Source organism: Cupressus sempervirens, chromosome 8 (genome assembly GCF_028749045.1).
Source record: "Cupressus sempervirens isolate cs-2001-9-10 chromosome 8, ASM2874904v1, whole genome shotgun sequence".
NCBI lineage: Eukaryota > Viridiplantae > Streptophyta > Pinopsida > Cupressales > Cupressaceae > Cupressus > Cupressus sempervirens.
Window position 1 is genome coordinate 590399478 of NC_143125.1, and position 14718 is coordinate 590414195.

The following is a 14718-nucleotide window of genomic DNA, read 5'->3' on the forward strand; positions in this document are numbered from 1 at the left end:
TGGTGGAGAAGCAGATTGAACCACATGCTCCACTTTATTAACAACATGATTAAGATCATCCATCTTTGAATCATACACAATATCCATAGAAGATGGTTGAGCAATTGTATTAGTCTCATGTGTTGGTAAAGGATTCATATAGATTTGCAGATTTTGATTAGGAGGAGAAATAGATTTATTCCCACTACCATAAAAATTATCAACAGTTAAAGCATTAGAATCAATTAAGTCTTAAACGTTATGTTTTAAAGAATAACATTTCTCAATATCATGACCATTCTGGCAATGATATTGACAAAAATATTTTGGATCAAAAGATTTAGATGCCACTATAGTAGATAAAAGAGGTCAAATAAGCAGTTAACAACATATTCATAATAGAATGTAAAGATTCAGAAAGAGGAGTAAATGTATTATTTTATCAAAAATTAGTGGATGCATAAGTGTCATTATGAGATGCAACAACAACTTGATCAACAACTATATTTTCTTGTTTATTTATCTTGACATAGTTGTTGAATTTTATAACTTTATTTGGATTAGGAGAAACATCACTTTTATCAATAGGAACAAGAGCCATTGGAGTGGTTCTATAAAATTGACTCACTTGTAATTGATAATGATGAAGTGTCGCCCAAAGTTTTTGAAGAGAAGTAAATTCAGTAATCATAATCTTATCTCTAATATCATTTTTCAAATTTGAATCAAGAACATGATAGGAAATTTAAGCATGCAAATGCTTAAATCTATCAATAAATTTAGTCAAATTTTCTTTAGAATTTTTCTTACAATGCATCAAATTAGTCAAAGAAACTTGCAGGCCAATGTTTTCTTGAAATTGTTGAATAAAAGAATTAGCAAGTTGAGGAAATGAATTAATATAATAAGGAGTCAAGGAACAAAACCATTGTAATGCCTTGTCAAAAAAAGTTTGAGAAAACAACTTAGCTAAAATCCTATGATCATGAGCATATTCACTACAAAGGATTTGAAATGTTTTAAAATGATGAATAGGGTCTTCCTTACCATTATGATTCTCAAGATGAGGCATATTGGCTTGATGAGGAATGTGAGTAGAAATAATATCCTAGGACAAAGGACTTCCCATGTTACATGTAAGAATACTAAACTTGTTCTAAGTCAAGGATGCAAATTGTTGTTGTAAAGATGATACAATATGAGCCAAACTGATTAATGTGGAATCATGAGAGTAAATAGGATGAATAGAAACATTAGAAACACTAGGTAAAGTGTAAGAAGTTGTGGGACTGGAAGACACAACTAGAGGAACACTAGGAACTACACTTGGTAGAGGAGTAGAATAAGTAAAAGGAACATTATGATAAGAAGGTTGTGATATATGGACGGACATAGGAGGAACACTCATAGGGATAGAGGGAACTATCATAGTCACAAAAGTAGGAGTATAGGTAGGAACATTAGGGAAAGGAACAAAAGAAGATTCTACACTAGTGACAATAGGAATCAACCCTAAATCTTCTACTTCTTGAGATAAAAGGTTTAACATTATAATGCACAAGGTGAGTAATACCACACAAGATATTAACACCTTGGTCACTATAATGAATAAATTTATTAAGAGCCTCTATAGCTTGAATAGAATCTTGATTATGAATTTCTTGAATAAGTCAATTACCCATTTTATCAAGTTCAGTTGAAAGTTTTTGGACTTGTTTAGGAAGAACTCTTAAAGCATCATCCTTATCATGCCATGAGTGAGAAGATTTTTTCTCCATAAGAAGATTAGAATTAGGAAGAATCAAAGTATCATCCAAAATCCTAAGGAAAGGAGAAGAAGACTTAGGCTCAAAGGTACCCATAAGTCTATGATTGTGTTTAACCCTAATATTAGAAGTAGGACTAGAAGTAATAAAGCTCATAAAACAATGTAATGCAAATGAACTAAACTAATAAAATATAAAGCATAAATATTTTTATATTTTGATATAATTTTCACAAAAAAAATTGTATTTTTGAATATTAAAATGCAAGAGCATAAACTAAATCTAATCTTAATGCAAGAAAAGACCTAACAAATATAAAAATGAAATTTAATATTGCAAAATACAATAGGGCATCTAATTCCACAAAAGAAAAGAAGGTAAGAGTGTCTGATTCACCAAAATGAATAGGAAGAAAATAGGATCTATCCTCAACCTAAATTCCCAAAAGGAATGATCCAAATTGATTAAGCACAAGGAAGTGATCAATGCACAAATGGATCAAGCAATGGAGAATAGGGAGAAATGAGATCCTATGGTCTTGCTATTTGAGAAGTAATTAAAATCTAAAATAAATAGAAGACAAATACTTACCTTGAAGAAGGATAAATCTAGAAAGTGTTGATTTCTAATGTCTGTGTACAGTTTTAGGGAATTCTATAATCCTATTCTAGACTCAAAATGTCAAGATGGAGAAAACCTAGAAAACTTTTGTCCTTTCAAAGAGAGGTCAACATTGACTCAGATAGAGGGGCACAATCTTACCCCAAGGCACAATTGTACCCTGAAAAGTTGACCTTGACCTATACTACTACGACAAAATTTCTAGTCATGGATCTTGCAAGTTTGAGGAAAAGGGTATCAAATTCTACTCTTTAATTTGTTGTTACACAACTATATCTACAAGAAAATTGGTTTGTTTGTTTGGATGGGGAGTTTTCCTTGGTCAAACCCTAGTTTGTAATAAACCTTGAAATGTAGTTAAAATTTCAATATGTATGAACAAATTAAATGTAACTATTCACCTTGCTTACATTGAAATCCTTGTGGAGGATTTGAATCCTTGAATCCATAAGTATAGATGCTCCAAATGAATGTAGAAATGCATGTAGGATGTCTCAAATCAATGGAATTAGATCTTCAACACCAATCTTGAATGTATCTTTGAATAGGAAAAGGCTTGGATGAGTATGGATGGAGAAATCTTCAATAAGAGGGCTCCATAGAGATTGAATCCTTCAATAGCCAACAATAAATCTCCTTGATGAATTAGATATTGAATGCTTGAACAATTGAATGCTTAGTAGATCTTTACTTCATAGAATAATGGATGTAGAAAGGTAATGGTTCATCCAATATCACAATGAATCTTCAAGAAAAATGAGAGAAGGAGGCTTCCTTATATAGAGATCTAAAGAACAAACTCCTAGAGAAGGCTGACATTGGAGTATTAAATCCCAATTAACCTTAACCCCTAGAAATTGACCTAGATTAAATGCAATTTAAGAGTCTACCATTCTGAAACCCAAAATAGTCGACCTAGAAGCGAGAAAAAGAAACTTTTTGAAACCTGCTATCCTGAAACTCCCAAAAATTGAAAATTAGACTTGGGTCAGGTATGAGGTCGAACTTTCCCTAGGTCAAGGCCAAGATCATCCTTGACCTAGGTTAAGGTTGAGGTTAACCTTGACCCTTTAGGTTATCCTTGACCTAGAAAGTCAAAGTCCTCAGTTTCATAGAGAAAGTTATTAGAAATAGGCTAGAGAGAGAGAGAGAGAGAGAGAGAGAGAGAGAGAGAGAGAGAGAGAGAGAGAGAGAGAGAGAGAGAGAGAGAGAGAGAGAGAGAGAGAGAGAGAGAGAGAGAAGTGGAATAGGGTAAAATTAGCCAGATCCATGCAAAGACCTATTCAAGGTGCTTTACATGACCCCAGACCACTTACTCAGAGGGGTAAACACTCTTAACATGGAAGTTCTTCCATTTTAAGATGATGCAATGGATATAAATATACTCTATTCAAGTCATTGCCCTTGTTAAAGTGTTAGAAATGGATTTAACATTAGGGCATATGATCTACTCATTCTACTTTCAAATAATAGAGTATTAAATATGGATTTTGAGTATAGCTTAGGGAACTTAAGCCCTAGATACTTGGTATGCTTCCTACTTTATCCTCAAATCTATGCATTGCTATTTCATCCCTTCTTTTTGCGTATATCTTGTGAAACCCTTTTTTAATTATGCACAATCCAAAATATGGATTCTACTTGCACACCTTGAATTTAGGAAGTGAGGATCCTTGACATTGGATCTCTCTCTCTCTCTCTCTCTCTCTCTCTCTCTCTCTCTCTCTCTCTCTCTCTCTCTCTCTCTCTCTCTCTCTCTCTCTCTCTCTCTCTAACACACACACACACACACACGTGTTGAATCTTGTATATGGGTAATGCATAGAAAAATCCTAGTTCTCATACATGGGTAATACATCTACACATATATGCTAAATATTATATATGGGAAATGAATAATAATTTTCTAAATCTCATATATAGGTAACACATTCAAAAAAAATATGATAAGTCCTATACACATGTAACACTTATTTTTTTGTGATTCACAATGAGATGTATATTTCTCATTGGAGAATTAATCACACCCCTCATCTATTTTCTTTTTTTAGTCAATGATTTATCTCTTATTATAATATTAGATTTGGTAAAGACTCAATCTATTGGGGGCTTTATAGATTCTTTTTCTCCTTGATCATGATAAGACTATCTTACATCTTGTGCTCTTCTTACCAAGAATTTGGATCGAACCAAAACTCATGCTAAAGTGGGGGCTAAATGTACCATCTTAAATTGGAAGTACTCCAATCCAATGATGGTTTAGTAGGTATTTAATGAGATATTATCATATCCTTACATCTCTCTTCTTTTCTTCCCCTTTGTTCTCATTTCTACAAGGTGGAATCAGAGTAAGACCTAATTGATCCTCTTTAAAGCTCATATATTCATGGAATAAATCTTGAGATAGGATATAACCACCAAATTCCTACCTTTATCTCATCTAGCCACTCAAAATTTATTTTCTATACTATAATGGATATAACTTGAATTTTGCACCTAATTTCTAGGATCCAGGACTTATTTTGGGCCCCTAAAGGAACTCTAAGTGTTTTGGGCCAAGGTTAGCAGAGACACAACTCAACCCTATCCAATCATATACATAGTAGGCCGTTAGTGGTCCAATTAAGGATGTAGTGAATCCCTTCTTGGGCCCTATTTTTTGTCTACTACCTAGGCCCCATATCTGGATTGTTCTAGGGTGTTAAATTTTAGGTGGGTTAGCTTGTGCAAGAAAGCTGATCCCAAGACCTTTATAAACCTATCCATTTTGTCGATTTCTCATCCATATAATACAATCATCCACCAATTTTATGATCAATAACTCAACAATTAAAGTCTTCAAACTATTGAAAATAATTATTCTATTTTATATTATTATTGATGTTACACAAATGTTACACTCTAATTAAGAACTACTAGTAGTAACTGAGCTCAGAAGACTCTAGTGTCAACTGATAAGAAGTTTAGAAGAAGCCAAGTTCAGTGATCAAGTGGAAACTAAGATAGGTCTTCATTCAAGGATTCAAGTGTTAACTAAGTAAGGTCAGTTACCAAAGGGGTTTAGTGTAAGCCGAGTTAGGTTGGTTACCAAGGAACTCTATGGTAACTAAGTAACCCAGTTTCAGTTTTAGCCAACCTACAACAGAATAGTTTTGTTTTGTTTTTAATGTAATCCAAATTAGTGGATGTTAATTGCTTATTTGTAAAGTTATTCAAGTTGAATTTAAATTGGGTTTCATATATATGAAAGGTCAAGTTGTGGATTGAAATATAGAAGTTGTGGAAGAAGATAAGATGTCAATAAAGAAGGATATCTAATTAAGAGGAGAATATCCAAAGAGTTGAAAAGAATATTTTTATTAGGGAGGATCCAAAGGATAAACTAGAATAGTGATCTAAATTTTCAAATCATTTTCTTCATTAATTAGGTAATTCATTTTTACTCTCTAACAATTGTTGCAATGAAGAAATCTCTTAATATTGTTGACTTAACAGTCATTTTGTAAATCTTCTAGCAAGCTAGCATTTCTAGATTGAAGTATCTTAAGACCTCTAACTAGGCCACTCCTAATAGGCGGATTCAAATCCTTTAATAGGGTCACACCTAACAGTGTATTTTGTAACCCTTGATACGGTTGGTTTATCTTTCTGTAACTAAGTTACTAAAGGTTAATACACATAAATATCTCAAGATTGATTTGTTAACCAAGTTATAGGGAATATCTAGTTCTAACCAAGTTGTACAAGGATTTGATTTAATAACTTTTTTTTGACATCTATGGAATTTTGGAATTATTTTAGTGGTAACTGATTCACCCCTCCCTTCTCAATTACTCCTCTTATATTTCCAACACAAACATCCTTCAAGAAAGTCCTCCATTGAATATCAAGGATTCAAGAATTCAAGAAATTGAAGGATTTTATCTTCAAGAGATTCCTCAATTTATTCAAGGTATTTTGTTTAATATTCTACATCTATTTATCTATACTATTGATCCAATTTTATTGGTAAAGAGAGATCTTACATTTTATTTGAGAGATTCTACTATTAAAAGGTGAATTCATACATTTACTTTACTGTTTTGCAATTCAATTATTTCAATTCAAGGTTAATACCTAAAGTGTGGTGTTACATAAAACACCCATTATCAAAGACAAAGACTTTTTTATTGTAGATTTTATATCACAAATTGGTAAACAAATTACAAATTTGGATACCCTCTTTGTTATTTTGTGGAAGTATGAAATTGGTATCAGGTTCACACAAAATTGAGAAAGATCATAGAGGTCATCCTTGCACAAAGCAAGGTTAGAGAGGATACTATTGTGAGAAAGACACCCTTGCTAGATTTCCAAATAATTATTGGGTTTTTCATATTTTCATATTTTAGGCCCAAATGTAGAGTTATTCATCAGTTCAAAATAGCACAAAAAGCATTAAATTAGATCTAAAAGGCAAGACTTCTATTCTCTTTGTCATTTTAACATATATTATTATTACACTTACATATCTTTTCCTAGCTCTTATTCTAACTAAGGGTTTTCAAGGATTTTTTCATCATTTCCCTTCTTCTATCCACATAGATCTAGCTTTCAATCTTGCTCCTTTCTCACTTGGCTAGCACTAGTCTTTCTAGATCTAGTCCTTTAGAATTTGGATTGAAATGATCAATTTCATTGAATCCCTCTTTGATTTTTTTAAGTTTGTTTGTGTGATGAACATACGGTTTATTTCCTTGATTCAGTCACTATAATACTCTATCTTTTATACTATCAATAATTCACTTACTAACTATTGTATAGACTCATAATCAGTTGACTATAAATTTTTAACCTAATGATATTTCATTGATTACTCTAGTGAGATACTCAAAAAATTAGTAATCAACCACATATAAAAAAAATTGAGGAAAATCTAATGGTTGAGCTTTGAGAAAAGGGCGAAGAGACTATTTTTTTGAGATGGTCGTGCAATCTTTACTTTCCAATCTACCCTATATCTCCATCTAAAACAAGTCAACTACTAGTTTTGAAAAAAATATTAGACATAATTCTCCTTCTCCTTAACAAACATGAGGACTTGTTACATGAAAATGTTAATGATATTATATTTTAAATAGCCTTGGGTTTCCCTATTTGAGGGTTTGTATAGTTTACAAAGAAACAATGACTTGTCTTCTTATTCTCAAAGAAATTGTAAGCCAAAACCACTAAAATAGGATGTATTCAATGTTATAACATATGAAAATAGTAAATTAGAAAATAAGCCATTTTGACTGTAAAGATGACTTTATTGACTTAGAATAGGGAATTATAAAACTTATAAATTTTATTGATCAAGCTTATCACATCAACCACACATCATCACTCTTTGATTGTCCAATCCTTTATAAATCTTATGCCACACATGAAACTTGACAACTAATTCTATATATATCTTTGAACTGACCACAACCCACTTATTAGTTGCTCTATTATTTTGTTCTTATGCTATCAAGTTCACAACTAAGTTGTCAAATTGTCAACATACATACTCCTTGGGAATTTCATATCAATATATGACCTAATTACACTAAAATGGCCTTATAAGTACCTTAAAAGCATAAATTAAAACAAAAATCATTACACTATCCTTTTTAGCCTTTTCATTATCAATTTAATCCTTATTATCCAATCTTGACATAGTGATTACAATAACATCATTATGAGCTCAAAATAAAAATAAATCACTCTAATGACCTCATTACATCATTTTATAACCCATATGTAAAATAAGTCTTCATGTTCTTCTTGGATCACCTTTTGACCCTATTAGTGTTCCTTAGCCTCCTAGTTCTCCTCCACTACTTCCTTTCCTTGGATATTGAGTAAGATCCAATTAGTCACCTCTTAATTGTCATACATATGCCCCTTTCTAGGATTTTTTAATATTGTAATATGCCATGGATATTGATATATTTATTACATAAAAGGCATGTACAATTTTTGTGGCATTTAATTTGAGTATATTTATAACCTTCATTTGTTATGCTATACAAGGAGATCCCCAAGATTGGATGGGCAATCCTATATGCTTCTTTACTAAATAGGTAGCTATACTTGAAGGTTATTTAGTAATTTCATGCATTCTCTATGGAATGCCATTTAAGTTTTGTAATATTTGTGTATTGTAATCTTTTTCTTATAAGAACCTTGTAATTTTTTCCTATTAATATTGATTCAATGTTTTCCTTTTTCTCTTTGGCTAAGTTCTTTTTTATTTTTAACTTATCATCACATTGTGCATGGTCACTTCCTTAATTCCTTGTACACTGTTAAGGATAATGTCACATACCTCTATACATTTTTTCTCTTCTACACTATTCCTTTATAGAAATCTATGTTGATAAGAAAGATAAGTATCCCTTTGAATGGATAAGATACTCTTAAAAACTTTGTCTTGACTATCTCCACTTCACGGAGTTATTCTTGTGATCTTTATTGAACTATAATTTTAATATTGACTAACCTTTACAATAAATATATCCCCTAATCACTATTTTGAGGTCATAGTAAACAACAATGATGAAAACAATGAGAAAAAATAAAAGGATTCTCACATTATCAATTGTTTTCATGATTATAAAAAGACTATATGCTCTTTTCATTTTGATTGTCAAATGTCATGTAGTACAATTGTGTTTGAACCCTATTAATATCATGAATCATGGAGTTTTTTGTTTTTAAACATATTTTTCTTTCTTATAATAACTCTCAAAGATCCAAAATATATAAAAAAGAAAATTGAATAAAAAAATTGGGGAAATATTATTTGATAACTAATTTTCCTCTAAATTATAGGTACAACTCCCTTGCCTATGATTTTCAAAGAATTTCTTTATTTCTAATTCTATTATGGTATGTTCTTGACCAAAGAATAGAAGAGGTAAACCAAGTTAGGTCTAGGTAGAACTAACTTAGGCAATTGATTGGTCTTGGAATGAGATCAATTCTAGAAATTCACACATTTTATGAATCTATGTAATTGATAATGCAATTGTGAAAACTTGTAATATGAATAAAATATAGGATGAAATGATATGAAGCTAAGATGGGAGAATATAATATTCACATGACCACAAAAGTATTTCTTTTAACTTTAGTAATTCTCTAATTACTTGTCAGTTCGTGAAATTGAAATAGGAAACAAAACTCTTTTTGTCTTCATATTTCTAATATAACTTGAAACAAATACACGGGCTAATCTATGCATGGAATAGTAAATCAATGGTATTAAAAACATCATTTCTTGTCTCTGTAACAAAGATTATTTAACACCAAAATTTTCTAACCTTTTTATTAACTTAGAAAATCTCATATATAGGCACCCTTTTAGGATTCTGGGCTAGTTACAAATTCATCAATTACATTAACAAAGCATTTGAATCGCTCAAAAATCCAATAGTTGTCAATTATAATTGAATACATCAGAGAGAGAAAGAAAAAATGATTAGAAACCTTAAAATGGTTCATATTCCTCTCTAATCTGTAATAGTCATCTTAGTGCCAAAAACTTGTAATTCATATCTCAACAGTTACGACAGGTTTGAATTCTCATTTTCAATCTAAAAACAACAATCATAATTAATTGTTTATGACTTATTCCATTAGTCCCTTTGTGTACATGTGTCCATTTCTCACTTTCTTACATTAATTATTCTTCATGCATCTTCAAAAATTAGGAAGGAAATAATTGTTGATCCTTTAAAAGCTTACAACTAAATGATATCTCCTCTTTTCATGTTGCATCTTCGCTACAATTCAAGATTTAACATTTCTTGTAACTATGAAATAGTGATGGCTCAAAAAATTAACGATGTCATGGCTTCATAATTTCTAGATACAAATTAATTCATCTCTTAACTACCTGCAATGATGTGAAAACTTAGGTCTTAACTATTGTGGTCAGCTCTTTATTACTTTATCAAGAAACTAGAAGTCACTTCTTTTGATCACTTAACTCATCTAATTATTGAATTCCTTATCATCTTTTTGCAACTTAACATTTCTCCATCCTACTAAATTTAGCAAAGTAGTGATGGCTGCACACTAAACATAATCATGCTTTTAGAATATCAAAATTAACTATTATTTCAAACCTACAAAGTATCAAAACTTTGAATCTAACTATGTCACCTCTTTGCAGTTGTTGATCAATTAACACCTTTATATCTTATGATGTTACAATGGGGTCATTTGACTTAACCACTATGTTCTCTTGCAACTTAGTATCCTTCTTTGAGGTTCAACATTAACATGGTTCAAAGATGTGATTTGTATACTTTTCCTACTTTGAAACTCAATATGAAAATTTAGCTAACTACATGTGATGTGATTCCTTTTATTTTCCACTTCACAACGTTAAAATGTCATTAATGTTCCTAACTTGAAACTTCTTAAATGTTTCCTTCCTTTGCAATGCCACAACTTGAAACTTTAATTCATCATTTGAACCTGTGATAGTGTGACTACCTTCATTCTAACCTTATCACCACTTTGCAACCACCAAACACATAACTTGTTTCAACCATACAATGTTGCACTAACTATTCTAATTGACAACTAGTTTATCTCACATCTACACAACCATAGAATTTAATTTCCATTCATACATTTGATGATTCAAAGTTAGGTTTTAACCTTAACCCTTTCTCTATTTATTAGTTGAGCTACCTTGACCTCAATTTAGGTTTAACTACATGTGATGATGCAATCTTCTTTGATCTTCTTTGATCTTTAACTGTCCTTTTCATTTTTTGCATTGTCGTGACTTGAAAAGTCTTAACTATAGAAATAACAAGATATTACTTCCTTCAATCACCTTACTCACTTGATTTGAATTTTCTCGCAACCTCATAACTTAATATTTTAACTCATCTATTAAATCTAAGATGATGTGATGGCATTGCTTTGTCACTTCACTATCTAGGCCAGAGATTAGCATTAACCTTGTGTGAAGCTTTGACTAATTAAAATTTGACTGCATGGTTTCCTTTCATGGCTTCACAACCTAAAAGCTTAACTACGCATTTAACCTTGCAAAGTTATGAATGCAAGATTTTTTTTGTTTCACATCATTGACCTTGAGTTAACCTTAACTAAATACAATGATGTGATAACTATTTGACTTGAACCTTGTTGTCTTTCATGTTGTCACAACTAATTACTATGTCTTTTTACTAAATGCAGTGAAGTAGTGATGACTTCCTTCATGGGTCACTGTATGCACATATGTTAGCACCTATCTTTCCCTCATTGGATAAACATTACACAATTTCAAATATCAAAAAATTGACAACCATTAATCTATGCAAAATTAGATGGCATCAAGAAGATGATGGTCCTTTACTAAAATCAGCATCTACAACCAACAAAACCATACCATGTGACTCCTATTCTAACACATTTCTTTTCTTGCAGCCCAAAGTTGAGTCTGGTCCCACAATCTCCAAATGGTAGCTCATTACTTATCTACTTTAGATAAAATTCAAACACTTTCAAAATGTGAGAATATGACAAGCATTGATCCTTCTCTGATTGATGGTTCAGAACATGCACAATCTTACATTGCTTAAAACAAAAAAAGGAAACAAGGCCCAACTGACAAGTAAGTTATTGACTTTTCAACCAACATGTGTTCCTTTATTAATTAACTCTTCCATGCATACCTTTAGGTGCTCTTCTCTTATCCCATAGCAACACCGCATCTCCTACCATTAACTTCTGGGATTTGGTTTTCTTATCAAACAAAGTCTTTACCTTCATCTAATGTTGTGCAATGTGATCTATAATCCCCTCTCTTTACTTTCAAGTTTGATCAAATACATGAACCTCTTTTCTCCTAACTTGCAACTTCTTAAATGTTTCCTTCCTTTGCAATGCCACAACTTGAAACTTTAATTCATCATTTGAACTTGTGATAGTGTGAATACCTTCATTCTAACCTTATCACCACTTTGCAACCACCAAACACATAACTTGTTTCAACCATACAACATTGCATTAACTATTCTAATTGACCACTAGTTCATCTCATATCTACACAACCATAGAATTTAATTTCCATTCATACATTTGATGATTCAAAGTTAGGTTTTAACCTTAACCCTTTCTCTATTTATTAGTTGAGCTACCTTGACCTCAATTTAGGTTTAACTACATGTGATGATGCAATCTTCTTTGATCTTCTTTGATCTTTAACTGTCCTTTTCATTTTTTGCATTGTCGTGACTTGAAAAGTCTTAACTATAGAAATAACAAGATATTACTTCCTTCAATCACCTTACTCACTTGATTTGAATTTTCTTGCAACCTCATGACTTAATATTTTAACTCATCTATTAAATCTAAGACAATGTGATGGCATTGCTTTGTCACTTTTCTGTCTAGGCCAGAGATTAGCATTAACCTTGTGTGAAGCTTTGACTAATTAAAATTTGACTGCATGGTTTCCTTTCATGGCTTCGCAACCTAAAATCTTAACTATGCATTTAACCTTGCAAAGTTGTGAATGCAAGATTTTTGTTGTTTCACAACCTTGACCTTGAGTTAACCTTAACTAAATAGAATGATGTGATAACTATTTGACTTGAACCTTGTTGTCTTTCATGTTGTCACAATTGATCACTATGTCTTTTTACTAACTGTAGTGAAGTAGTGATGACTTTCTTCATGGGTCACTCTATGCACATATGTTAGCACCTCTCTTTCCCTCATTGGTTAAACATTACACAATTTCAAAAAGTAGAAAACTGACAACCATTAATCTATGCAAAATTAGATGTCATCAAGAAGATGATGGTCCTTTATTAAAATCAGCATCTACAACCAACAAAAACATACCATGTGACTCCTATTCTAACACATTTCTTTTCTTGCAGACCAAAGTTGAGTCTGGTCCCACAATCTCCACATGGCATCTCATTACTTACCTACTTTAGATAAAATTCAAACACTTTCAAAATGCGAGAATATGACAAGCATTGATCCTTCATTGATCGATGGTTAGGAACATGCACAATCTTACATTGCTTAAAACAAAAAAAGGAAACAAGGCCCAACTGACAAGTAAGTTATTGACTTTTCAACCAACATGTGTTCCTTTATTAATTAACTCTTCCACTTGTCTATCTAGTCTTCATTTGATGATCTAGATTTGACCTTTGATTTGACTTATCAACTTTACAACATAGATGCACTGATTAAATAGAATCCATTGATTACTTTTCAAAAAGAGTCATACCACCTTTGATGGGATTTGTTCACCATTTATGAGGATTAATCTACTTCTCCTACATTAATTTGAATTTTCTTGCACCTATAATGTTTCTATGATCTACACTTTGGTTTTGAGCTTCAATCTTGATTCTTTTAGACAAAATTTTCTCTGAATCTAGTATGATCTCTCCTTTTATATATCTTTCTTCTTTAGATAGAGACCTTTTCCTATGAAGTTAGAAATTCTCAGAGAATTAGAGCTACATCCCTGTCATCTATCCCTACTAGTTAAATCATCTAGTATGACCTTAATACACTTTGACTTGATTGAGTCCCACCTAGGTAAATTTAGGGAAGAGATGAGAGAAGAAACCCTAAATGGAAAACTAGACCCAAACAAGACATCACATTGAATCAACCCTAATCCTAGAAGTTTGAAAACTATAGGGGACTAAAATCATTGTAACAGCTAGCTCTAACTAGGGACTTGAACATTTTTATGTCTGAGAAAGGAATCCTAGATCTATGGTTTCACAAATGAACAAAAAAAAGGTGACAACACAAACAAACAAAGAAAGGAAAAGGAAAACAAGGAAAGGATAAGAAAGCAAAGGAAACTAACTAGGAAAACAGAAATAGGAACTAAACATAACTATAATACAATACAAGGGTTACCTATTTTCAATTAGAAACTTGATATAACTTCAAATCTTGACCATTATAGGTCAAGGGTGGTAGTTCACCATCTAAATAGGCAAACCTAAAAGAGATTCTCTCGAAAGCTTGATGAAGGGTGAATGGACCCTTCCAGAGTGTCTAAAATTTCCATGCATACCTTTAGGTGCTCTTCTCTTATCCCATAGCAACATCGCATCTCCTACCATTAACTTCTAGGATTTGGTTTTCTTATCAAACAAATTCTTTACCTTCATCTGATGTTGTGCAATGTGATCTATAATACCCTCTCTTTACTCTTTGAGTTTGATCAAATACATGAACCTCTTTTCTAAACCATCTTTGTAAATGTCATCTTCTATCATGGTTCTTAGTTTACTAGTAGCCAATTATAAGTAAAGGGGAAGACTTGCCTCAACTC